At 34.5% G+C, this 20,970-nt stretch overlaps 1 protein-coding gene across 5 annotated transcripts in view; it reads right to left on the bottom strand.

Moving 5' to 3' along the window:
* Positions 1-20,970, bottom strand: part of TENM2 (teneurin transmembrane protein 2) — a 1,351,165-nt gene that overhangs the window by 1,241,123 nt on the left and 89,072 nt on the right. For all 5 annotated transcript variants that reach the window (XM_003756806.2, XM_031949416.1, XM_003756801.2 and 2 more), the window contains exon 2: positions 281-393. The gene's annotated coding sequence lies outside the window, so the exon portion shown is untranslated. The remainder of the gene's footprint in view (positions 1-280; positions 394-20,970) is intronic.

Here is a 20,970-nt window from a genome sequence, read left to right as displayed (position 1 = left end):
ATAATGGGTAGGGGTGAGACTAAAGCATTCTGAAGTGGCTCAATTGCACCAGGAGAAAGAGGAAAGCAAGATTCTGCTAAGAAAAAAACCTTAGTACAAATTACTTTCTCAACAAACACACGCAAAATTTTTTTTAAATGAAGGGGGAAAAAATGGTATTTTCCTGCTGAGATCTGTAAAAGTACTATTTTGTGCCCTGTATGGAAGCACTTTCGTCAACAATGCAAACACAACTTGAGGCAGAACAAAACACAAAAACTGTAACTATGATTCCACTCACCAAAACGGTGGATCTTCTGTGAATTATTCAGCTGGCTTTATAGGAGCCCTCCACTGCAAAGCCAAGTGACAAAGTGAGCTCTGGCCTCTTAAGCAATAAAAAACTGAAGAGAGCTGTTGAGAGAGAGTAAAAAGGGAAAGAAGGTAGTGGAAAGAGGTAAAGGCAAAAAAAAAAAAGGGGGAAACCGGGAAGGGAAAAAAGAAAGAAAGAGTATATAGTTAAGATTCAAATTTGCACTAGCAAGGGAAAAAATGCAAATAAATACCATATATCTTCAAAATGTAGTGTATTTGGAATTAAGGGACAACAGGTTAGATTTCACTTTGTGGCCTGATAAATTTGTTGTGCTTTTTCTAAATAGTGTTATACACAATGTGGCTTAGAGCATATTAATTACTTCAGCCATTCTGACTATGGTAAACTACTATTGTTAAGAGAAGCTTACACATTGGTAGTTTATTATACCCATTTGTTATACCTCAAATATAATGTTGTTTATAATCTAAGTGCTGAAATGTAAGGTATTAGGCTGAGAGAACAGTTTAAATGCATCAGCCCCACAGTAAACTGATTTCTAGGTCTCTTTTCACATTTTCTCAGGATTTATTTCCACTTAAATTCTTTAGTTATCTCACCCATCCAAATTTAAGCACCATCTGACATGTTTTAACTCAAATGTTTGCTCACTTACATCAGTATAACCCTACCCATAGGCAGAACTTTGCTTATATGGCATGATTTGAGGTCTCCCTCTGTCAGAATGTTTCTCCAATCCACATGCCATCATTAGACATATATTTCTTTTTGTCCTCTTGCGTGTGCTCTTTTTAAAATGAAAACATTCCAGGGAGGAATTACATATTAAATTATTTATACTAAGGAATAAGTGACTTCACAAAACCACAGAAAATCTCAAAGTTTTAACTTCTGAGATAATTTAGTTTAAGTCAAAGTAGAGAAGAAATTCTAGAACATCCCTGACAAATGGTGACCTAGCTTCTATTTAAAGACTTTAAGTGATGGAAGCACATAAAAAGTCTAAATTTTGCTCCAGTTCTAGACCACTCTTTCATATAAACAATACATACTATATATAAAAGAAGTCATTATTAAAATAAGTCAAATAAGTCAAAGGTCTACCTTACATGTCTGTCTTAATTCTAAATGAAAATTCTTTGAAAGGGGAATTGTATTTGGTTAGTGTCCCAGTTATACTTCTAAATGCTATTTTGTGACATGGGAAAAAACTTATATGATAACATATGAGAATTAATCAGGTTGTTCTTTTAATTCAGTTACACTGTATTTTAAAAGCTTTATTTAAAAGATTTACAGAAATGTTATATGTTTAAAATTTCCATTTGGGGGGTCATTTAAATATCACTTGAAAATATATTTTTTAAAAAATCTGGTAATTTAGAAATAATTTAGACACAACTAGAAATGTTTCATTAATTTGCCAATGCTTCATAGTTTAGTGATTTTATGTAGATATTCCTGTAGAAACCAAAATTTCATTTAAATAGATCTATGATCTTATGGGTGTGGCAAATCATTCTAAATATGCTATGCATATCTTTTTTTTTTTTTTACTATAGTGACAAATGAAATAAAACACAAAATAATTAAGAAAAATCTATATTACACCTATGATAAATTGTACAAATAACAACAAATGGAAGTGTTATAGACAAAACTATAAAATCCCAGACAACTGCAATAAATTCTGCAAGACATGGTTTTCTCATTCAACAACTAGTATCCTTAATGGAAATTAAGTTTATAAGTTTAAGAGAAATATGAATTATTTTCCCTTTAGATAGCTGGATAATATTAGAAAAGTGAGGAATGAAAAATTAGTAAATGCAAATGAATTTACTTCTTCCTAATGAATAAAACTAAGGATTTCACAGACATAAAATCAAGAATATAATGTGTTGGGTTTCACATCAAACAGAACAGAAAAAATGGAGAAGAGAAAAATTAAATAGAAATGAATGAATTCCCAAATACCTAAGTGCTTAGTTTTCTAATATTCTTGAGACTATTAAATAACTAGGTACATTTTATATAAAGATAAACAGAAAGATAGACAGATTAAGCAGTGTAGCTTGAAGGTAATCTAACAAAGAAAGATAATAGTACCTATAAAGACAAGTAGTTCCCATCTGTAAAAGATAAGATTTGAACTGAATCTTGAAGACAAGAGGCAAAGGTGAAGGAGGAGGCTATTTAAGGCAAAGGGGAATTCCAATGCAAAGACACAGATGGGAGATGAAGTATAGGTTTTGCAGAACAAAAAATGGGCCAGTTTAGCTAGATCACAGAGTACATGGGAAGGAGTAAAGTACAGGAGTCCTGACTGTGAAGAACTTTAAATGAGGACCTTCAGTTTAATTGTTCAAGTAACAGGAAGATAATGGAGTTCACTGAACAGGTAAGGAGTGATAGTGACACTTACATTTTAGAAAAATTATTTTAACATCTGAGTGGAGAATGGATTAGAATAGGGAGAGATTTTAGGCAAGAATATTAGAAAAGTATCACAATAAATAGTCCAAACTTCAGAGGGAGCCTGGATTAAGGACATGGCTACATGAGTAGAAAGAAAGGGACATATAAGAAAGATGTAGGGAAGATGGAAATATCAAGACTTGATAGCAGACTACTTTATGAAATGAGTTAGAAATAGAGGGTGACAAAAAGATTCTTAGTCTGGATGATTAGGAGAATTAATGGTGTTTTTATTAGAAGTCTGGAAATTTAAAAGAAGAGAAAGTTGGGTGCGAGGTGAAAATGAGTTCTGTTTTGGATATGTTTAATTTGAAATGCCTTCAGGACACTCAGTCTGTGATAGGAAACTGTATTACCAATGTCCATTCTCTCCATCCCCAAACATGGGTTACTCTATTTTTTCCCTCAAAAGGTGACAAAGTTGGAACTTAATTGACCCAATATTGGGACAAGGCTTAAGCTGTGCCTTCTTGGGCAGCCTCTGGCCATATTGATGTGACTATTGTCATGACACTTGGTCTTGGTCACTCAACAGTATAAAAAAGGCCCACCAATTTAGGGTTGGGATCTTTCAGATTTAGGGACTAATCTCCCTGGACCATACGTCATTATATCTTGCCCCACTGACCAGAAACTCTTTTAAATAGATATGAGTCTATTTTAATAGATTAAAATAGAATTTTAAATATATGTGTATTTATAACTACATAAATATAAGGTACTATAAGCTTTTTGAATATCCTTTTAACATTATAGTTAAACAAATATCTTTTAAAATTAACTCTTCAATCATGTAGAAATCCCTTTGTCCCATCATTAAATTAACAGGTTGCTGAGATAGACCTTGCCTTGTCAGAATCCAGATTTCCAAAAATCTTTTGGAGATAGATTGAATATAGCTCAAGAGAGAGTCTAGAGCTGGATATGGAAATCTGAGAATCATCTGCATATGAATAATAACTGAATTCATGGGAAGTGATAAAGTCAAGTACCAGGAAAAAAAAGAAAAAATAGGGCCTGGGATAGGATCTTGGATAAAGCTATTCATACATAACATGAAAGAAGAATCATCAAGAGAAAAAAAAGAAGTGGAATGGTAAAAATGATAGAGGAGATGAAAAAATAGAGAGGCAGGAGAATGTTGAGGAAGTGAAGGTGATGAATAATGTCAGATGTTGCAAAGAGGTTGAGGATAAGGATTGAAAAAAACACATTTGATTTGGCAATGAAGGGTGAAGAAAGAAAAAGAGAAAGAAAGACAGAGGCAAAGAGACATATATAGAGAGAGACAGAATAAAGAAAGATAGACAGAGATGGAGACAGAGACAGAGAGAGATAAAGAAAGTGGGAGAGAGGGGGGAGAAGAAATGGGGGAGAGAGAGAGAGAGAGAGAGAGAGGAGAAGGAGGAGGAAGAGAAGGAGGAGAAGGAGGAAGAGGAGGAGGAGGAGAGAGGAGGGGAGGGGAGAGGAGAAGAGAGGGAGAGGAGAGGGTGAGAAGAGGGAGAGGAGAATAGGAAGGGAGAGGGAGAGGTGGGGGAGGGAGAGAGCAAGCTGCAGGAGAACATGAGAGAATATGATATTGAGGACATGTGAAAGATCTGATCTTGGCAAAGGGAAAGGTATCTTCTTTACCCGAGTTAAGGAAAAAATAATCATGTAGGAAAATACTGAAACAATATAATAAAAGGAAAATCTGAGTATTCTCTATGAATGGCTATCTTTTAGGGAAGAGGCAAAGTTTAAGATAAGATCATCAGCTGAGAATTGGGAGAGAAGGTGCTATTGGGAACTTGAAGAGAAACAAGGTTTAGAATGGATGCTATGGAGGAGGAGATAGCAAAGCAATCAATTAAGGAGGAACAAAATGTTTGGGTACAGGGAGGGGCCAGTTGAGATTAGATATCAAATTTGCAGCCTATAAACTCAATCAACACAAGTTTTTCGAATCCCTTTTAAGCAAGAAGAAAGTGATTGGTAGGAGTAATACAGGGTTGGAGTTTGGCAAGGTATGATTGGACTCAGAAATAATAAAAGACAGGGGGAATGAAGGTTACAGTGAAGATGAAAAATGGGGTAGGGGTCATTAGATAAAGGGAAAGATGGTATGAAAATCTTTTGATTAGATAAAGGTCATGTGGGAATTTAATCATTTATGAGTGGCATCTAATACTACTAATAGCTAAGAACTAACATTTATACAGTGCTTTAAAGTTTGAAAAGTGCTTTACAAATATTACCTCATTAATCTTTACAACACCTCTGGGTGGTATGTACTATTACTATACCTGTTTTACAGATGAGAAAACTAAGGAAGAAGAAAATTAAGTAACTTGCCTAGAATCACAAGCCTAAATGAATGTCTGAAGCTGCTTCTGAACTTGGATTTTCCTGATTCTAGTCCTAGTATTCTAGTCACTTCACCACCTACTATCATCTCTGTGGAAAACTAAGGTATAATGGAGAAGTGTGTCGTGGGAACTGAATGAAAAACTAAGAAGTTTGGGAATTGAGGGAGCACAAATATCTGTCTTGAAGTCCCCTAATAGGAAAGCAGTAAGGAAAAAAGAAGAGTGCCCTGAGAAAGGACTATATAGATAATAGAATTAGATGGTAAATTTGGATAATACTGAAATCTTCCTGACCCACAGAGTAAGGACAGTTTATCAGATGATTTTGGCTGTGTCAAACTAAATCAACAATTATTTATTGAGTTCCTGTGCTGGATAAGGTTTAGATTACAGAGAATATAGGACAGCGTTCCTTTGCTCCAATTTAGAAGCTAGTTGGGGAAAACAAGAAAAAAAGACCAAGACTTAAACAACAATCAAAGATTTAAGTAGCAGTCTAAGGAAATGATGAAAACCCTGAATTAGAACTGTATGCAATAAAAGCCATGTTAGCATTAAGTTAATATAAAGAGGACACCTATTAATTTTGGCTTCCAACACCAGCACTGAAAAGGGACTCTGTATGCTTCTCTGTTTAAACATAAATGTAACAGCATTTCTATAAATATCTTCATACATCTTCACCAATAGAACACATTTATTCAACACACATTATTAAAGATATTAGCAATTTCTAAGTTACTTAAAATTCAGTGAAGCTCCTTTCTTGTGGAAAATCGAATGCACCTATATTTTATGAAAAATATGCATAGTTCACTGCCAGTGAAGAATACCAGAAAAAATGTCTCTCACTATGGAAGGGAAGTATATCATCTCTGGAAAACTGGAATCTTTAATTAGAACTAACTTCTTACATTCCTGAATTTTTTGTGTAACTGTGAAAGGTATGGAACTACATCTTTATATTATTAGTTTCGTATTAAAAAGAAAGGTACTGCTTAAAGTATCAGATGCCATAGGAAGAACACAAGTTGTAACTAACAGGATTAATTGGATCACATCAAGCCACTCATTTATTGCCAAAAGCTTACTGGACATGTCTAATTAGATACTCTGCAAGCATCTCCTCATTTCCAAAACAAACTCCTTACTTTTCTCCCTGAACCAACTATATCCCCATACTTCCCTATTACTGCAGAGAGTATCAATATTCTTCAAATCACCCAGGTTTACAATCTTGGTGCCATCCATGACTTCTCAATCTCAGCTACTCCATGCATCTAATCAGTCGCCAAATTTGTTCTTTCCCCTCTACACTAGCTCTCATATTTGCCCCGTTCTCTCCATTTATATTGACACCACTTTAGTTCAGGACCTTATGACCAAAAGCTTAAAATATTGCAACAACCAAAGAATTTGTCACTCTGTCTCATTTCTCACCCCTCTTCAGTGCATTCTTCACAAAACTCCCACATTAATTTTTCTTTTGTAAAATATAGGTCTTGTGGAAGGGGAAGGTCTTTATGACCAAAGCAGAACTAGAGATCATTACTGATCACAAAATAGAAAATTTCGATTATACCAAACTGAAAAGTTTTTGTACAAACAAAACTAATGCAGACAAGATTAGAAGGGAAGCAATAAACTGGGAAAATATTTTTACAGTCAAAGGTTCTGATAAAGGCCTCATTTCCAAAATATATAGAGAATTAACTCTAATTTATAAAAAATCAAGCCATTCTCCAATTGAAAAATGGTCAAAGGATATGAACAGACAATTCTCAGATGAAGAAATTGAAACTATTTCTAGTCATATGAAAAGATGCTCCAAGTCATTATTAATCAGAGAAATGCAAATTAAGACAACTCTAAGATACCACTACACACCTGTCAGATTGGCTAAGATGACAGGAAAAAATAATGATGATTGTTGGAGGGGATGCGGGAAAACTGGGACATTGATGCATTGTTGGTGGAGTTGTGAACGAATCCAACCATTTTGGAGAGTAGTTTGGAACTATGCTCAAAAAGTTATCAAACTGTGCATACCCTTTGATCCAGCAGTGTTACTACTGGGATTATATCCCAAAGAGATTATAAAGAAGGGAAAGGGACCTGTATGTGCACGAATGTTTGTGGCAGCCTTTTTTGTAGTGGCTAGAAACTGGAAACTGAATGGATGTCCATCAGTTGGAGAATGGCTGAATAAATTGTGGTATATGAAAATTATGGAATATTACTGTTCTGTAAGAAATGACCAACAGGATGATTTCAGAAAGGCCTGGAGAGACTTACACGAACTGATGCTGAGTGAAATGAGCAGGACCAGGAGATCATTATATACTTCAACAACAATACTAGATGATGACCAGTTCTGATGGATCAGGCCATCCTCAGCAACGAGATCAACCAAATCATTTCTAATGGAGCAGTAATGAACTGAACTAGCTATACCCAGAAAAAGAACTCTGGGAGATGACTAAAAACCATTACATTGAATTCCCAATCCCTATATTTATGCACACCTGCATTTTTGATTTCCTTCACAAGCTAATTGTACAATAATTCAGAGTCTGATTCTTTTTGTACAGCAAAATAATGTTTTGGTCATGTATACTTATTGTGTATCTAAGTTATATTTTAATATATTTAACATCTACTGGTCATCCTGCCATCTAGGGGAGGGGGTGGGGGGGGGTAAGAGGTGAAAAAATTGGAACAAGAGGTTTGGCAATTGTTAATGCTGTAAAGTTACCCATGTATATATCCTGTAAATAAAAGGCTATTAAATTAAAAAATAAAAAAATAAGTTAGAGCAGGACCAGGAGATCATTATATACTTCAACAACAATACTAGATGATGACCAGTTCTGATGGATCAGGCCATCCTCAGCAACGAGATCAACCAAATCATTTCTAATGGAGCAGTAATGAACTGAACTAGCTATGCCCAGAAAAAGAACTCTGGGAGATGACTAAAAACCATTACATTGAATTCCCAATCCCTATATTTATGCACACCTGCATTTTTGATTTCCTTCACAAGCTAATTGTACAATAATTCAGAGTCTGATTCTTTTTGTACAGCAAAATAATGTTTTGGTCATGTATACTTATTGTGTATCTAAGTTATATTTTAATATATTTAACATCTACTGGTCATCCTGCCATCTAGGGGAGGGGGTGGGGGGGGGTAAGAGGTGAAAAAATTGGAACAAGAGGTTTGGCAATTGTTAATGCTGTAAAGTTACCCATGTATATATCCTGTAAATAAAAGGCTATTAAATTAAAAAAAAATAGGTCTGATTATGATATTCACATAAGCTTCTAGGGCTAGACTGCAGATTGCTTAAGAACATTTTTTAAAATAGGAAAATTTAGATTATGAAGAATTTTAAATGTCTCAAACAAGAGTTTGTATTTGACAAAAGTCATTTTCTATGGTAAGATTTTCTTGATTCTCTACTACCACTAATGCCTCTCATATAGGAACTTAAAGAAGGACATTTTAGCTAGATTATAATATGCATGGAAAAGCACAATATGTAATGCAGTTGGAAAAATAGATTGGGCAAGATCGGGAAGGACTTTAAGAAGCCAAGGGAGTTTATTTTTTATAAGAAAAGTCAAAGGGAGCACTGGATTTTATAAAGTAAGGGGAAGGTAATGACATTCTCAAACCTACACGTTAGGGAAAAAAAAAAAACACTAATGACTTAGAATAAGGAAATATTTGAGGCAGAAGAACCAATTAATGGGCTATTGCAATAGTCCAGGCAAGAGGTAATGAAGACCTGATCTAAGGTGGTAGTAATTTTATGAACAGAGATGTAAATGATATTGTAGAGCTAGAAAGAAAAAGATTTGACTAATGATTAAATTCTTGGTATAAATTCTGTGATAAATTTAATAGGTTGGAGTCTCCTTTAACTTCCAAGTATTTGATTTTATAACATTAGCTCTACATTCCCTTATCTTATTTTGAGTTTTTTAATCTTATTCCTCCACAAGTTCCCCAAATGGACAAATGAATTAATGATTTTATAAGAGTACTCCCTTTAATATTGAGGATCACAATCCATAAATGCCAGCCCATTGAACTTAAAGCATTCTTGTCAGTAAAGAATGTATGCCAACCAAACCAAAAAATAAAAAAAAGATTTAATATTAAAATAGTCTTCATACTGTAAATTACTTTTTAAAATCTAAAAAGTTGTGAATGTGCTTATGTGTTTGCAAAAAGCAAGGTGGGGTATACCCCAGAGAAGTAAGCAAAAAAAGTATAGAAAGGGGTCCACATGGTTACTCTACATAAAGCTGGATTCATTAAGCAATTCTGGAAAGGGTCAAGTCTCCTTTTGCTTCAGAGTTATCTGTTTGCTACAGAATTTACTCAACTTTTATAAAATATGCAATCACTCTCCACTCATATTTTCTGAATGAATAAATATAAAAGACCAATTTTATACAGAATCGCTTCAACTCTCCAGCTAGAAACTAATAATTGTGTTTTGCATGCCTGGAATAATGCTTGTTTCAGAGGGATACATATCAAAAGAAATGCAAAAGAAAACATTAAAGCAGTCACTAATTATAATTAATTCATAGGCATTTGAGGTCCGTTTGCTTTTGCTGTATAAAATAGCTTTCTTATAGTATGGTAAAAATTTAGTCTGAAGACTCATGGGGTGAGTTTTGTATAGAATTTGCTTGACCTCTTTAGGATACTACACTACTCATTTCAAGCTTACTTCCATTAATTCAGATTGCTTCTATCTGCTACCACAAAGCCTTATCACCTTGATTATTTTGAACTAGCACAGTAGGCATTCAAAAAATATCTGTTGAACAAATTTGAAATAGAATTTTTCTAATATATGTTGTTCAGTTGTTTCAGTTGCGCTTGGCTCTTGTTGAACCCATTTGAGATTTTCTGGGTAAAAAAATCTAGAGTGTTTTTCCATTTCCTTCTAGAACTCATTTTATAAATGAGGATCTGAGGCAAAACTGGGGCAGCTAGGTAGTATGGTGGATAGACTTAGCTACACATCAGGAAGACTCAATTTCTTGAGTTCAAATCTGGACTGTGACATTTATAAGTGGTATGACCCTGTCTGCCCCAATTTCCTCATTTATAAAATGAAATGAAAAGGAAATGATAAAATACTCTAATATCTCTGCCAACAAATCACCAAATGGGGTCATGGAATCAGACATGCCTGAAACAATTTAACAACAAATATGTACCTTAGAGAAAAAAAAAAAGGTATTTCAATGTATTCAACAAATAATTTGATTGATTATTAAATGTGCATTGAATTTGTATATATATATATGCACGTGTATATATACATACATATATGAGATTGAAAGAAAGTGAAAGTAATAAGCTTGATTAGTTTGGGCAAGAAGGAAAAAAAAATAAATGTAAGGGGCAGCTAGACGGCTCAGTGAATAAAGACCAACCCTGAATTCAGGAAGATCTGAGCTCAAATACAGGTTGAAAAAGGGGCAGCGCAGTGGATACAAGGCAAACTTGAAATCAGGAGGACCCGAGTTCAAATCTGCTCTCAGGCATTTAACACTTCCTGGCTGTGTGACCCTGGGCAAGTCACTGAACCCCAATTGCCTCAGAAGAAAAGAAAGAAATATGGCTTGAGATGGTTAACACTTACCTGTGTGACCCTGGGTATGCCACTTAACCCCAATTGTCCCAAAAAACAAACTGAATGAGAAGCAGTAACTGAAAATTACAGAGAGATAATTTTAGGCTCAACCTACAGAACAACTTTCTAAATATTAGAGCTATTTAAAAGTAGAATGGATTTTCTGGGGGAAGCGGGGATCCCTTCAGTGAAGGTCTTTGGGCAAAGGCTAGATGTCTGCTTTCTCTACTCATTATGAGAGGATTCTTTTTGGAAATAGGTTGGTTTAAATGTCATTGAAGTCCCTTCCAGTTCTGAATTTCTGTACTTCTTGAGGTAATTTTAAAAGTAAACATGGTTAACCCTTCTTTTAAAAGATCTGTCACTGATCTCTATACCTGTCATTATCCTTTCACATTCTACCTTTCATTTGAGTTCTTTATCTCCTCTACTAGGCTTTAAATTCTTTGAGTGAAGCATTTATTTATTCTTCTTTGTATTCCCCCCTCTTCCCCGCCCCCCAACATCTATCCAGGGCTTTTCATGGTAGCAGAAGCTCCACAAATATGAATTGAATAGATGAATGAATGATAAACTAAATGTCAACCCAGCACAGTAAGACTATTGGATATTTTAAAAATTAAGCACAATCATTTAAAAATATCAAACTACTTTAAAAGTGATTCATAAGGGCACTACTTTAAATTGGATAAAAGACTAAAAGGGCTATCTTAATCAAATTTGTGGTCTGAGATAATGGCACATAGGAAAGGAACTGAGGAATGCATAAAGTCAATACTAAAGTCTAAATAAGGAGTTTCATAATTTATTTGTGAAAATTTTGATACTCCTTAGAAAAAAGAAATAAAAATAGTATCTGATAAGTTTGTTATGTTAGACAGCCTTGCCAGAATGTGTCACATGGACACCTTTTAAATTAAGTAGTTTCATGACAACTGCTTCAATAGCATTCTAATCATACTTCAAATGGCAACATGATTTTAAGCATGAACACTATTTTTAAAAGGTACATGAGCTCTGTAGCAAACAAGCACGTACTCCCTGCCCCCCACCAATATAAATGAACAGATTGGCACATCCCAAGAATTAAATTTATTTTCAATCAAAATAAGAAGTCCATATGTCAAAATATATTTGTATTATTTCTGAAAGATTTTCTTTTTCATGACAAAACAAGAATGAAAACAAAAACTTAAGTGGAGAAGATACATGAGAAAAAAACTTTTCTTATAGTCAGGTACACCTCAGTGGCTAATCTTATTAAGGATATAGCATTGCTTTGACACTAAACCCTGAAGAAAATTTGAGACATCAAATCCCTATCAAACATTAGAATATAACAACATTGGTAAAGGGGCTCCTGCGCTATGAACAAAAGAATACCACTTATGTATTTAAATATCATTTTTCCCCTTCTAAAATACTGCATTTTAAAAGTAAAGATATGTGATTTAAGTGTATTTAGAGTTCTGCTTTTGGCACTGCTCTTGTTCCTGAGTGGAAGTGCCATCTGCTGGCCCCATGGCTCATGCATAATGATATGCTTACAAGCTGCTTCCCTTCTCTGCACAATGTACTCTTTCACTCTAACATACATTCCCCATAAATTCCCAAATAACAAATTCAACTATAGATGTTGGTCAGGAAATGGGACAGAAGAAATGCCTATAGATTAGTATGTGTGTGATGGGGAAGAGTAGGAAAGACAATGGGAAATCTCACCCATATACCCCAAAGTAGGCACATTTACAATACATGTACTCCACACTCACTGCCGTTATGCTGCCCTCCTGTAAATTACAGAGGGAACTTTTGCTTCCACATTGAGTCTGTGCATTAACTTCTGTAAGGAGCCCACATGCCTGCCATCCATTACACCTGCTGAGTGACAAACAGATGAAAGTCATCACACAGACTCTCAATGTTTGATCTCCTGATATCAGCCAGATGTCACCCATTTACATACAAACATAACCACTGTCATTAATGCAATTCACCGAGCTGGCATCTATGTGGAAGGGAAGAAAAAAAGTTGGATTCTAATCTAAAATTCCAAATATCCAAGGCATTCAATAGGCATTTAAAGCAAAGTATTAAATAAGTTTAGTTTGGTTTCCCTTCCATTGCTCTTTTTGTCAGTGGAGAGACTTGTTCAGAGTGGAGTGGAGGGGGCACTGTGGGACAGATTTTTGTGCACATTTTGAAAGAGATGACCTGTATTTTGCTGTCTCTTGCCTGTGAATTTTGAATGAAAGCACCAAACTTTACCCTAAGCTGATCCCTTGCCAAAATATATAGAGCCCCCATCTGTTACACACATAGTCACAAACAGAATAATCTTGGTTGTTGGCTCTAGTTACTAACAGGCCCCTCACCAGTGAGTGAACTAGTAAATAAACAGTAAAATCCAAGGAAATCACAACTATGGAGTTTTCAACTTTTTTCATGATTTGGTATATTTCTGTAATAGTTTCTAATAGTTTTTAATTTGCCTTGAACATAATTTACTTTGTATAAGGAAGACTATATGGGGTACATGGCTATGATGGGAAAGAGACATGAATCTAGAAATTATTTGTACAGAATATTGTCTGAAGCCATTAAACCTCTATGTAAAGATTTTTAAAAGTCAAATAGAGTTAGCTCTTTCTCATGTAAATCAATGACATTACAAAAGACAGGTTAACAAGGTAAAACAATAGTGTGATACAGTCTCAGAAACTTAACAAATAGAATTACACAAAACCTAAAGGTTTACAGGAACAGGACACTACCAGATCTGACCAAGAGGGAATCCATTATTTCTATATACAGATTTTTTTTTTAAATATTAGATTTCAAAGATGATTAAGAAGCAGAGAATTGCTATTATATTGCTAATAATGCTATTATTCAAACAGTAAGTGCTCAATAAGAGTTTGTTAAATAAGTAGTTATATTACTCCTAAGTGATTTTCTCCTTGATTAATCTCACAGAATTTTGTACTCATGCATTTACCACATCCTAATTAGCACTATCTTTGTCGATATACATGCCACTCCCATTACTAGATCATAAAGTCTATATGGACAGGAATTACATTTTACATATCTTCATATTATTCTTTCTCCCTGCCAAGCACAGTAGCACATAGTAGGTACTCAATATTTATTGAATGAATAAATGAAACAAATTACTTTTTCCATGAGATCGACTTCTCATTTTCTCCCAACTGCTAACAATAGTGATCCCCACATCCTATGGATAATTTTCTTTGTCACATATGTGATAAGATTCTATGTTCTCTCTGTCAATCCTGTTTTATATTCCTCTAATTCTGTAGCTTTAAAATTGATGCCAATTTTATTTTTTAAAAATCCCTCATACTTATTCTCTTGTTTTCATTCACTGGGGATGAATTGGCACTTAGGCTTGGCTCTCTACTACTTCCCCAAACTCAACAAATCCCAGGGCACCTCTCACTAGGATGCATACAGTATTTTTACTGAGCCTTTCTAGTCATGAGAAGGAGTGACAGTCCCAACCTCAATTCAATCTAATCCCCAACACAGCTGTTTACATAATGGGCATGCTGTAGAAAAGAAAAACCAAGAGACACTGCCACAAATTCCAAAAGGTTGCTGGATTTTAAACCAGAAAACAACTACATAAAATCACCAGGAAACTAAGGCAAATCTAGAGTACCAACATAGGGCTGTTTATTCAGAGAAAAGGAGAAATTAAACATTGGAGTGGCTGCCCTAAGGCTTTTGGTAATGATGGCAAAACATTAAATCAGGCTTAAAATTACTAAGCACTATCAAGCTACTTTTCTTTTAGCTCTTTCTCCCAGCTCTTCAGCACATCCCCACAATTTCATAGCACCTTCTAATGGGAAGTGAACTCAGATTCTATTGACAGTTCCATGACATGCCACACTTCACCTTCCATTGTCCAGTCTTCTTAGCTATTCATTATCTTGACTGCTGTGCCTACGAGATAATGATACACTCTGCTTCTACCCAAGACTGTAACACATTTTTGCTGCAGGGCTCCTTTTAATTGAAACACATTGTCTACATTTCTGTTTTGGTGCAAAAGTAAACACATTTAACACAAGACTTCACTTTTTATTTGTTTCACCAATCAGAAGTGTGTAAAAAGTAACCTGACTTTAAAAGAAGGAATGGGTAATCCCACTGAGAGATGGGCATTTTCATCTAGAGCAAACTTTTTCACTCTGTTGGTAACAATCAATTATGCTTGCTAACTAATAAACTATTCCTTTTCCCCACCCCTGTTTCCAGTATGACTCCTCCCTCAAATTCTCTGCCTCCCACTTTGGAAAAGTACAGAGACATGTTTCAACCACCTAAGCGTGTGAATAATGATCTCAGTTTCTTTTATTTGAAAAAAAAAACTTGGTCTAATAATTTGTGCCTATTCTAATTATCTATATCCTTTGCTAAGCTTCATAAAATAACTGTAAATTGACTAGAATGGAAACATTCAACTTTAGGATCACTAGCAGCTGAGCTCTACCAAAATGCTGCTCATGACTAGCAGATGTTTTCATCTTTTGAGCTCTTTCAATGAGAACTTCTAACTTCTTCCCTCTCAGAAATAAATATCTCTCAAAGGGAAGAAAAAAAAATCAAAGGCATTTGAGGTTTTTCTTTTTTTTTTTTTTCTTTAATGATAGAGATTAAGAAAGGGTATGCTACAAAGATATCCTTTGAAGTTACAATATAGAAGTGGTCAAATTAAATGATTTCAAATGATTTTCACTTTTCTTTAATGTCTAGCTATGTTCTAAAATTGTTGGAAAATTTACGAACAATTATTTGAACCCATACATAATCAGCCAAAGAAGCATCTTGATTGCAGGATGGATATTCCCATGTCTGGATTTACCCCTCCACCTGAGTTACAAGCCTTTCTTACATATTTAAAAGCTCATTATAACAGTGTTTTAAAGTTGAAAAAGTTTTGCTTATGACAATCCTATAAGATAGATAGGACAAGAATTATTCATTTTATTTCACAGAATAGGAAATAAGCTCAGAGAGGTTCAGTAATTTCTTCAAAGTCCTAAGTAGCAAGAATTGTGACATGAACCAAGATTTCTTAAATCTCCAAACTCCCAGACCAGCACTCTTCTCTCAGTATACCACAATGCTTTTCTAATAAAGTCATCAGAATTAGAGTGGTAGACTTCTGTTTCTCCAATGAAGAGCAATTCCCCCTCATCACCATGGTAGGGAGGAAAAATAAGAATTTTCTTATGGAAACTGGAACTATGATAAAGGAGAGATTTTTGCAAAGTCTGAAGGGCAGGAGTTGTTTAATTCCAACATGAGTTTTTCTTTTTTTATTATAGCATTTTATTGATAAAACATAGGCATGGGTAATTTTTCAACATTGACCCTTTCAAAAACTTTTGTTGCAACTTTTCCCCTCCTTCCCTCCACCTCCTCCCCTAGGTGGCAGGTAGTCTCATACATGATAAATATGTTAAATTATATATATATATATATATATATATATATATATATATATATATATGTATATATATATACACACATACATATTTATACAGTTATTTTGCTGCACAAGTGAAAGAAGGTAAAAATAACCTGGGAAGAAAAACAAAAATGCAAGCAAACAATAACAGAAAGAGTGGTATATTGTGGCCCACATTCATTTCCTAGTGTTCTTTCCCTGGGTGTAGCTGGTTTTGTTAACTACTGATCAATTGGAACTGATTTGGATCCTTTCATTGTTGAAGAAAGCCACTTCCATTAGAATTGATCCTCAAATAGTATTGTTGTTGAAGTGTATAATGATCTCCTGGTTCTGCTCATTTCACTTAGCATCAGTTCAAGTAAGTCTTTCCAAGCCTCTCTGTATTCATCCTGCTGGTCATTTCTTACAGAACAATAATATTCCATAACATTCATAGACCACAATTTACTCAGCCATTGTCCAATTGATGGGCATCCATTCAATTTCCAGTTTCTAGCCACTACGAAAGGGCTGCCACAAACATTTTGGCACATACAGGTCCCTTTCCCTTTTTTAATATCTCTTTGGGATATAAGCCCAGCAGTAACATTGCTGGATCAAAGGGTATGCACAGTTTGATAACTTTTTGGGCATAATTCCAGATTGCTCTCCAGAATGATTGGATTCATTCACAACTCCACCAACAATGCATCAGTGTCCCAGTTTTCCCACATTTCCTCCAACATTATCATTATCTTTTCCTGTCATGTTAGCGAATATGAGAAGTATGTAGTGGTATCTCAGTTGTCTTAATTTGCATTTCTCTGATCAGTAATGATTTGGAACACCTTTCATATGACTAGAAATAGTATCAATTTCTTCATCTGAAAATTGTCTGTTCATGTCCTTTGACCATCTATAAATTGGAGAATGGCTTGATTTCTTATAAATTAGAGTCAATTCTCTATATATTTTGGAAATGAGGCATTTATCAGAACCTTTAACTGTAAAAATGTTTTCCAGTTTATTGCTTCCCTTCTAATCTTGTCTGCATTAGTTTTGTTTGTACAAAAGCTTTTTAACTTGATATAATCAAAAATTTCTATTTTGTGATCAATAATGATCTCTAGTTCTTCTTTGGTCATAAATTCCTTCCTCCTCCACAAGTCTGAGAGGTAAATTATCCCATGTTCTTCTAATTTATTTATAATCTCATTCTTTATGCCTAGATCATGAACCTATTTTAATTTTATATTGGTGTACAGTGTTAAGTATGGGTCAATGCCTAGTTTCTGCCATACTAATTTTCAATTTTCCCCAGCAGTTTTTGTCAAATAGTGAATTCTTATCCCTAAAGTTGGGGTCTTTGGGTTTGTCAAACTAGATCGCTAGAGTTACTGACTATTGTGTCCTGTGAACCTAACCTATTCCACTGATCAACTAGTCTATTTCTTAGCTAATACCAAATGGTTTTGGTGACCACTGCTTTATAATATAGTTTTAAATCAGGTATAGCTAGACCACCTTCATTTGATTTTTTTTCAGTAGTTCCTTGAAATTCTTGACCTTTTGTTCTTCCAGATAAATTTTGTTGTTATTTTTAGGTCATTAAAATACTTTCTTGGGATTCTGATTGGTATAGCACTAAATAAATAGATTATTTTAGGTAGTATTGTCATCTTTATTATATTCGCTCAACCTATCCAAGAGCACTTAATATTTTTCCAATTGTTTAGATCTGACTTTATTTGTGTGGAAAGTGTTTTGTAGTTTTGTTCATATACTTCCTGACTTTCCCTTGGCAAATAGATCCCAACTATTTTATACTATGGACAGTTATTTTAAATGGAATTTCTCTTTGTATCTCTTGCTGTTGGATTTTGTTAGTGATGTATAAAAATGCTAATGATTTATTTGGATTTATTTTGTATCCTGCAACTTTGCTAAAGTTGTGGATTATTTCTAATAGCTTTTTAGTTGACCATTTGAGGTTCTCTAAGTATACCATCATGTCATCTAAAAAGAATGATATTTGACTTCCTTATTATCTACTCTAATTCCTTTGATCTCCTTTTCTTCTCTTATTGCCAAAGCTAGTATTTCTAATACAATATTGAATAGTAATGGTGATAGTGGTCAACCTTGTTTCACTCCTGATTTTATTGGAATAGTTCCAATTTATCACCATTACATATGATGCTTGGTGATAGTTTTAAATAGATGCTATTGACTATTTTAAGGAAACATTAATTTATTCCTATATTCTCAGTAACATGAATTTTTCAATCAATTAATTCTCAAGGTATCTGAAAGAAGAAAAATAACAAAATCTTGGGAGAAAAAGATCTCAGATCTTATGCCAGAAAAAGGTAGCATATAGAATATAAACTCTTAATGATCTAACTATCTACTTTCTTTTCTATGAAAAACAAAATTTTGTGAGGATAAAAATCATGATCACTTCCGATGGGGGATTTTAAAGGAAATAAGAAGGCTTTTGCCAGCAATGTTGCATGGAAGACAATTGTTTTTTACTGTTAACCAAAAATTAAGGTTAAAGAGATCTTAAACCCAACAAAATCTTAAAGAACTATCATTACTTATCCTCATAACTTGATATTATGATCATTCTTAACACACATGTACACCATCTCCATTCCCTGATGCTCTGATGAGGAGCAGCTGTCCCCATGATCCTTCTGGTAAGTCTGGACAACAGAGAAAAATGAAATGGCCTGAAGGCACTTCACCTCTTTCAGGTTAACATCATGGCTGTATTAATTTGACAGTAATGTTATTGTGCTAACCAATGTCTGGAAACACTCCAGAATTTTTACATCTCATTGGAACACTAGAAAATTCTGAAATCAGTAATAAAAAGAAACATGATCTGAATGTGTTTTAATTAAAGCATGCTACATTTCCCTCTTCCTCTTCTTCTTTCTAATAGTCATCATAGAAATACAAGTAGGTAAATTGGATTGTTACCTATCTGGGAATGTGGAAAGGTGGGTTTAAGCCATGCTTGTGATACAAACTGTGATCTAAGCCAAATCATTTCTCAGTGTCCCAGGTAATTCAAAAATAAGATTTCAGAAGAGTCACTGATTTGCATTGGTAGAGGGAATTTTTTTTAATTACTGGGAGGATCCTTCTAGCAATATATTCACAGGAAAAGATCTAAGAAATTCCCGACCTTTTATAAACAGGGGAATGGACGTGCATTATTAGAAAACAACAATTTTCTTCAAAAAGACTAGTAAGTCTTGTTAGTCTATAAAAGGAGCGGACTAAAAACTCTGAATACCCAGTGATAAGGTGTGAATTCTTATGAGACTCTCTGATGTTTTAACCTAAGTATTTTGATTTTTAACCTTTCATTTTGTCATGGATATCTTTGGCAGTTTGGTGAAACCCATGGAGAAAAATGTTTTTAAACACATAAAATAAAATCCTGTGCTAAGAATCTTTACCCAAGTATAAGGTTCAAGAAAGGCTCATAGCTTTAACAAGCTGCTTTTTTGAGTGGAAGCATTAACCTTCTCCAGGAAAGACATAAAAGTTCACTTTGTCCTATTAGTCCTCTTAGATTGCACTAACAACTATCACAGGATCAGCATCAACTTCGGCATTAGCACCCCCAAGTTACTTCTGTGAATGCCACAATTTATCAAGAGGCAGGGAGCAATGATCATTGAATTAGCTATTTCTAGAGCTTAGAAGAAGCCATACACACATTTATTTCTGTATTACTAAAAATATTTGTGCTTGACTTTTCCTCAGAGTTTTTGAAGGTGTAAAAGATAGACAGCTGTGAGAGAAGTGATGTGTAATGAGATCATACTCAGTTACCCTTCTTGTTTCTGACCAACTATAAGTCTAACTCAGTATTAAACACCTTGGAGGTGAAAACTTCCAGGTTCTTTCCAGCTATGTCTCATGGCTCTGTTTAATTACTGAAAAGACTTGGCATTTTGCTGGGGTGCAGTAGACCCTGCATAATCTTTTGGTTCTCTACTATCTTGTAACTGAAGTTGGAGGAGCAGGATGCTGCATCATTTCAAAGATAGCATTCAATTTGGCTCTTTCTTGGCTGTGATTCACTAAGGAAACACCATGTGATTCTAGCGTGAGGTAGGAAAGTACAGAGAGCCTTTTTTATCCAAGTATCATGGAAACCTTAGCCATGTGACAGTTGGTAAAGGGGTCCAAAGCCAGGAGAGCATGAGATTGGTGGGTGCCTTTGCTCCCCCCATCTTTTTTATTCTTTTCTAATCTTAGCTAAATAAGTACCCTCAGTGGAAGAGTTTAGTGTTGGAGGTAATTTTGTGAACCCTATATGTCTGGAAGTCCTAGATTCAATAAGGAGTTAGTTGATGACCAAAACAACAACAATCAAAAAAAACTCCTGTATCAGAGAAGACTAGCCCTTGCCTGGTTCTTCTACTATCAAAGTTGCAAAGACAGTGCCAAGATGATGTAAAATGTAAAATGTCCAATTAGTAATCTTATAAACCATTGTATTTTCTGATAATGTTAAGTATCATCATCCTGGCAGACTGAAACAATAATACAAAGTTAACTTGCAATTTCTATTATTTTAAGGTACACCTATGAATATTTAATGTTCGGTAATTCTTTTGTATATGAGAATACATTACCTATCTCAGACCTGAT

This window comes from Sarcophilus harrisii, chromosome 2, assembly GCF_902635505.1.
Source record: "Sarcophilus harrisii chromosome 2, mSarHar1.11, whole genome shotgun sequence".
Taxonomy (NCBI): domain Eukaryota; kingdom Metazoa; phylum Chordata; class Mammalia; order Dasyuromorphia; family Dasyuridae; genus Sarcophilus; species Sarcophilus harrisii.
Note: the sequence above shows the minus strand (reverse complement) of the source record. Positions and strands in the feature narration are given on the sequence as shown.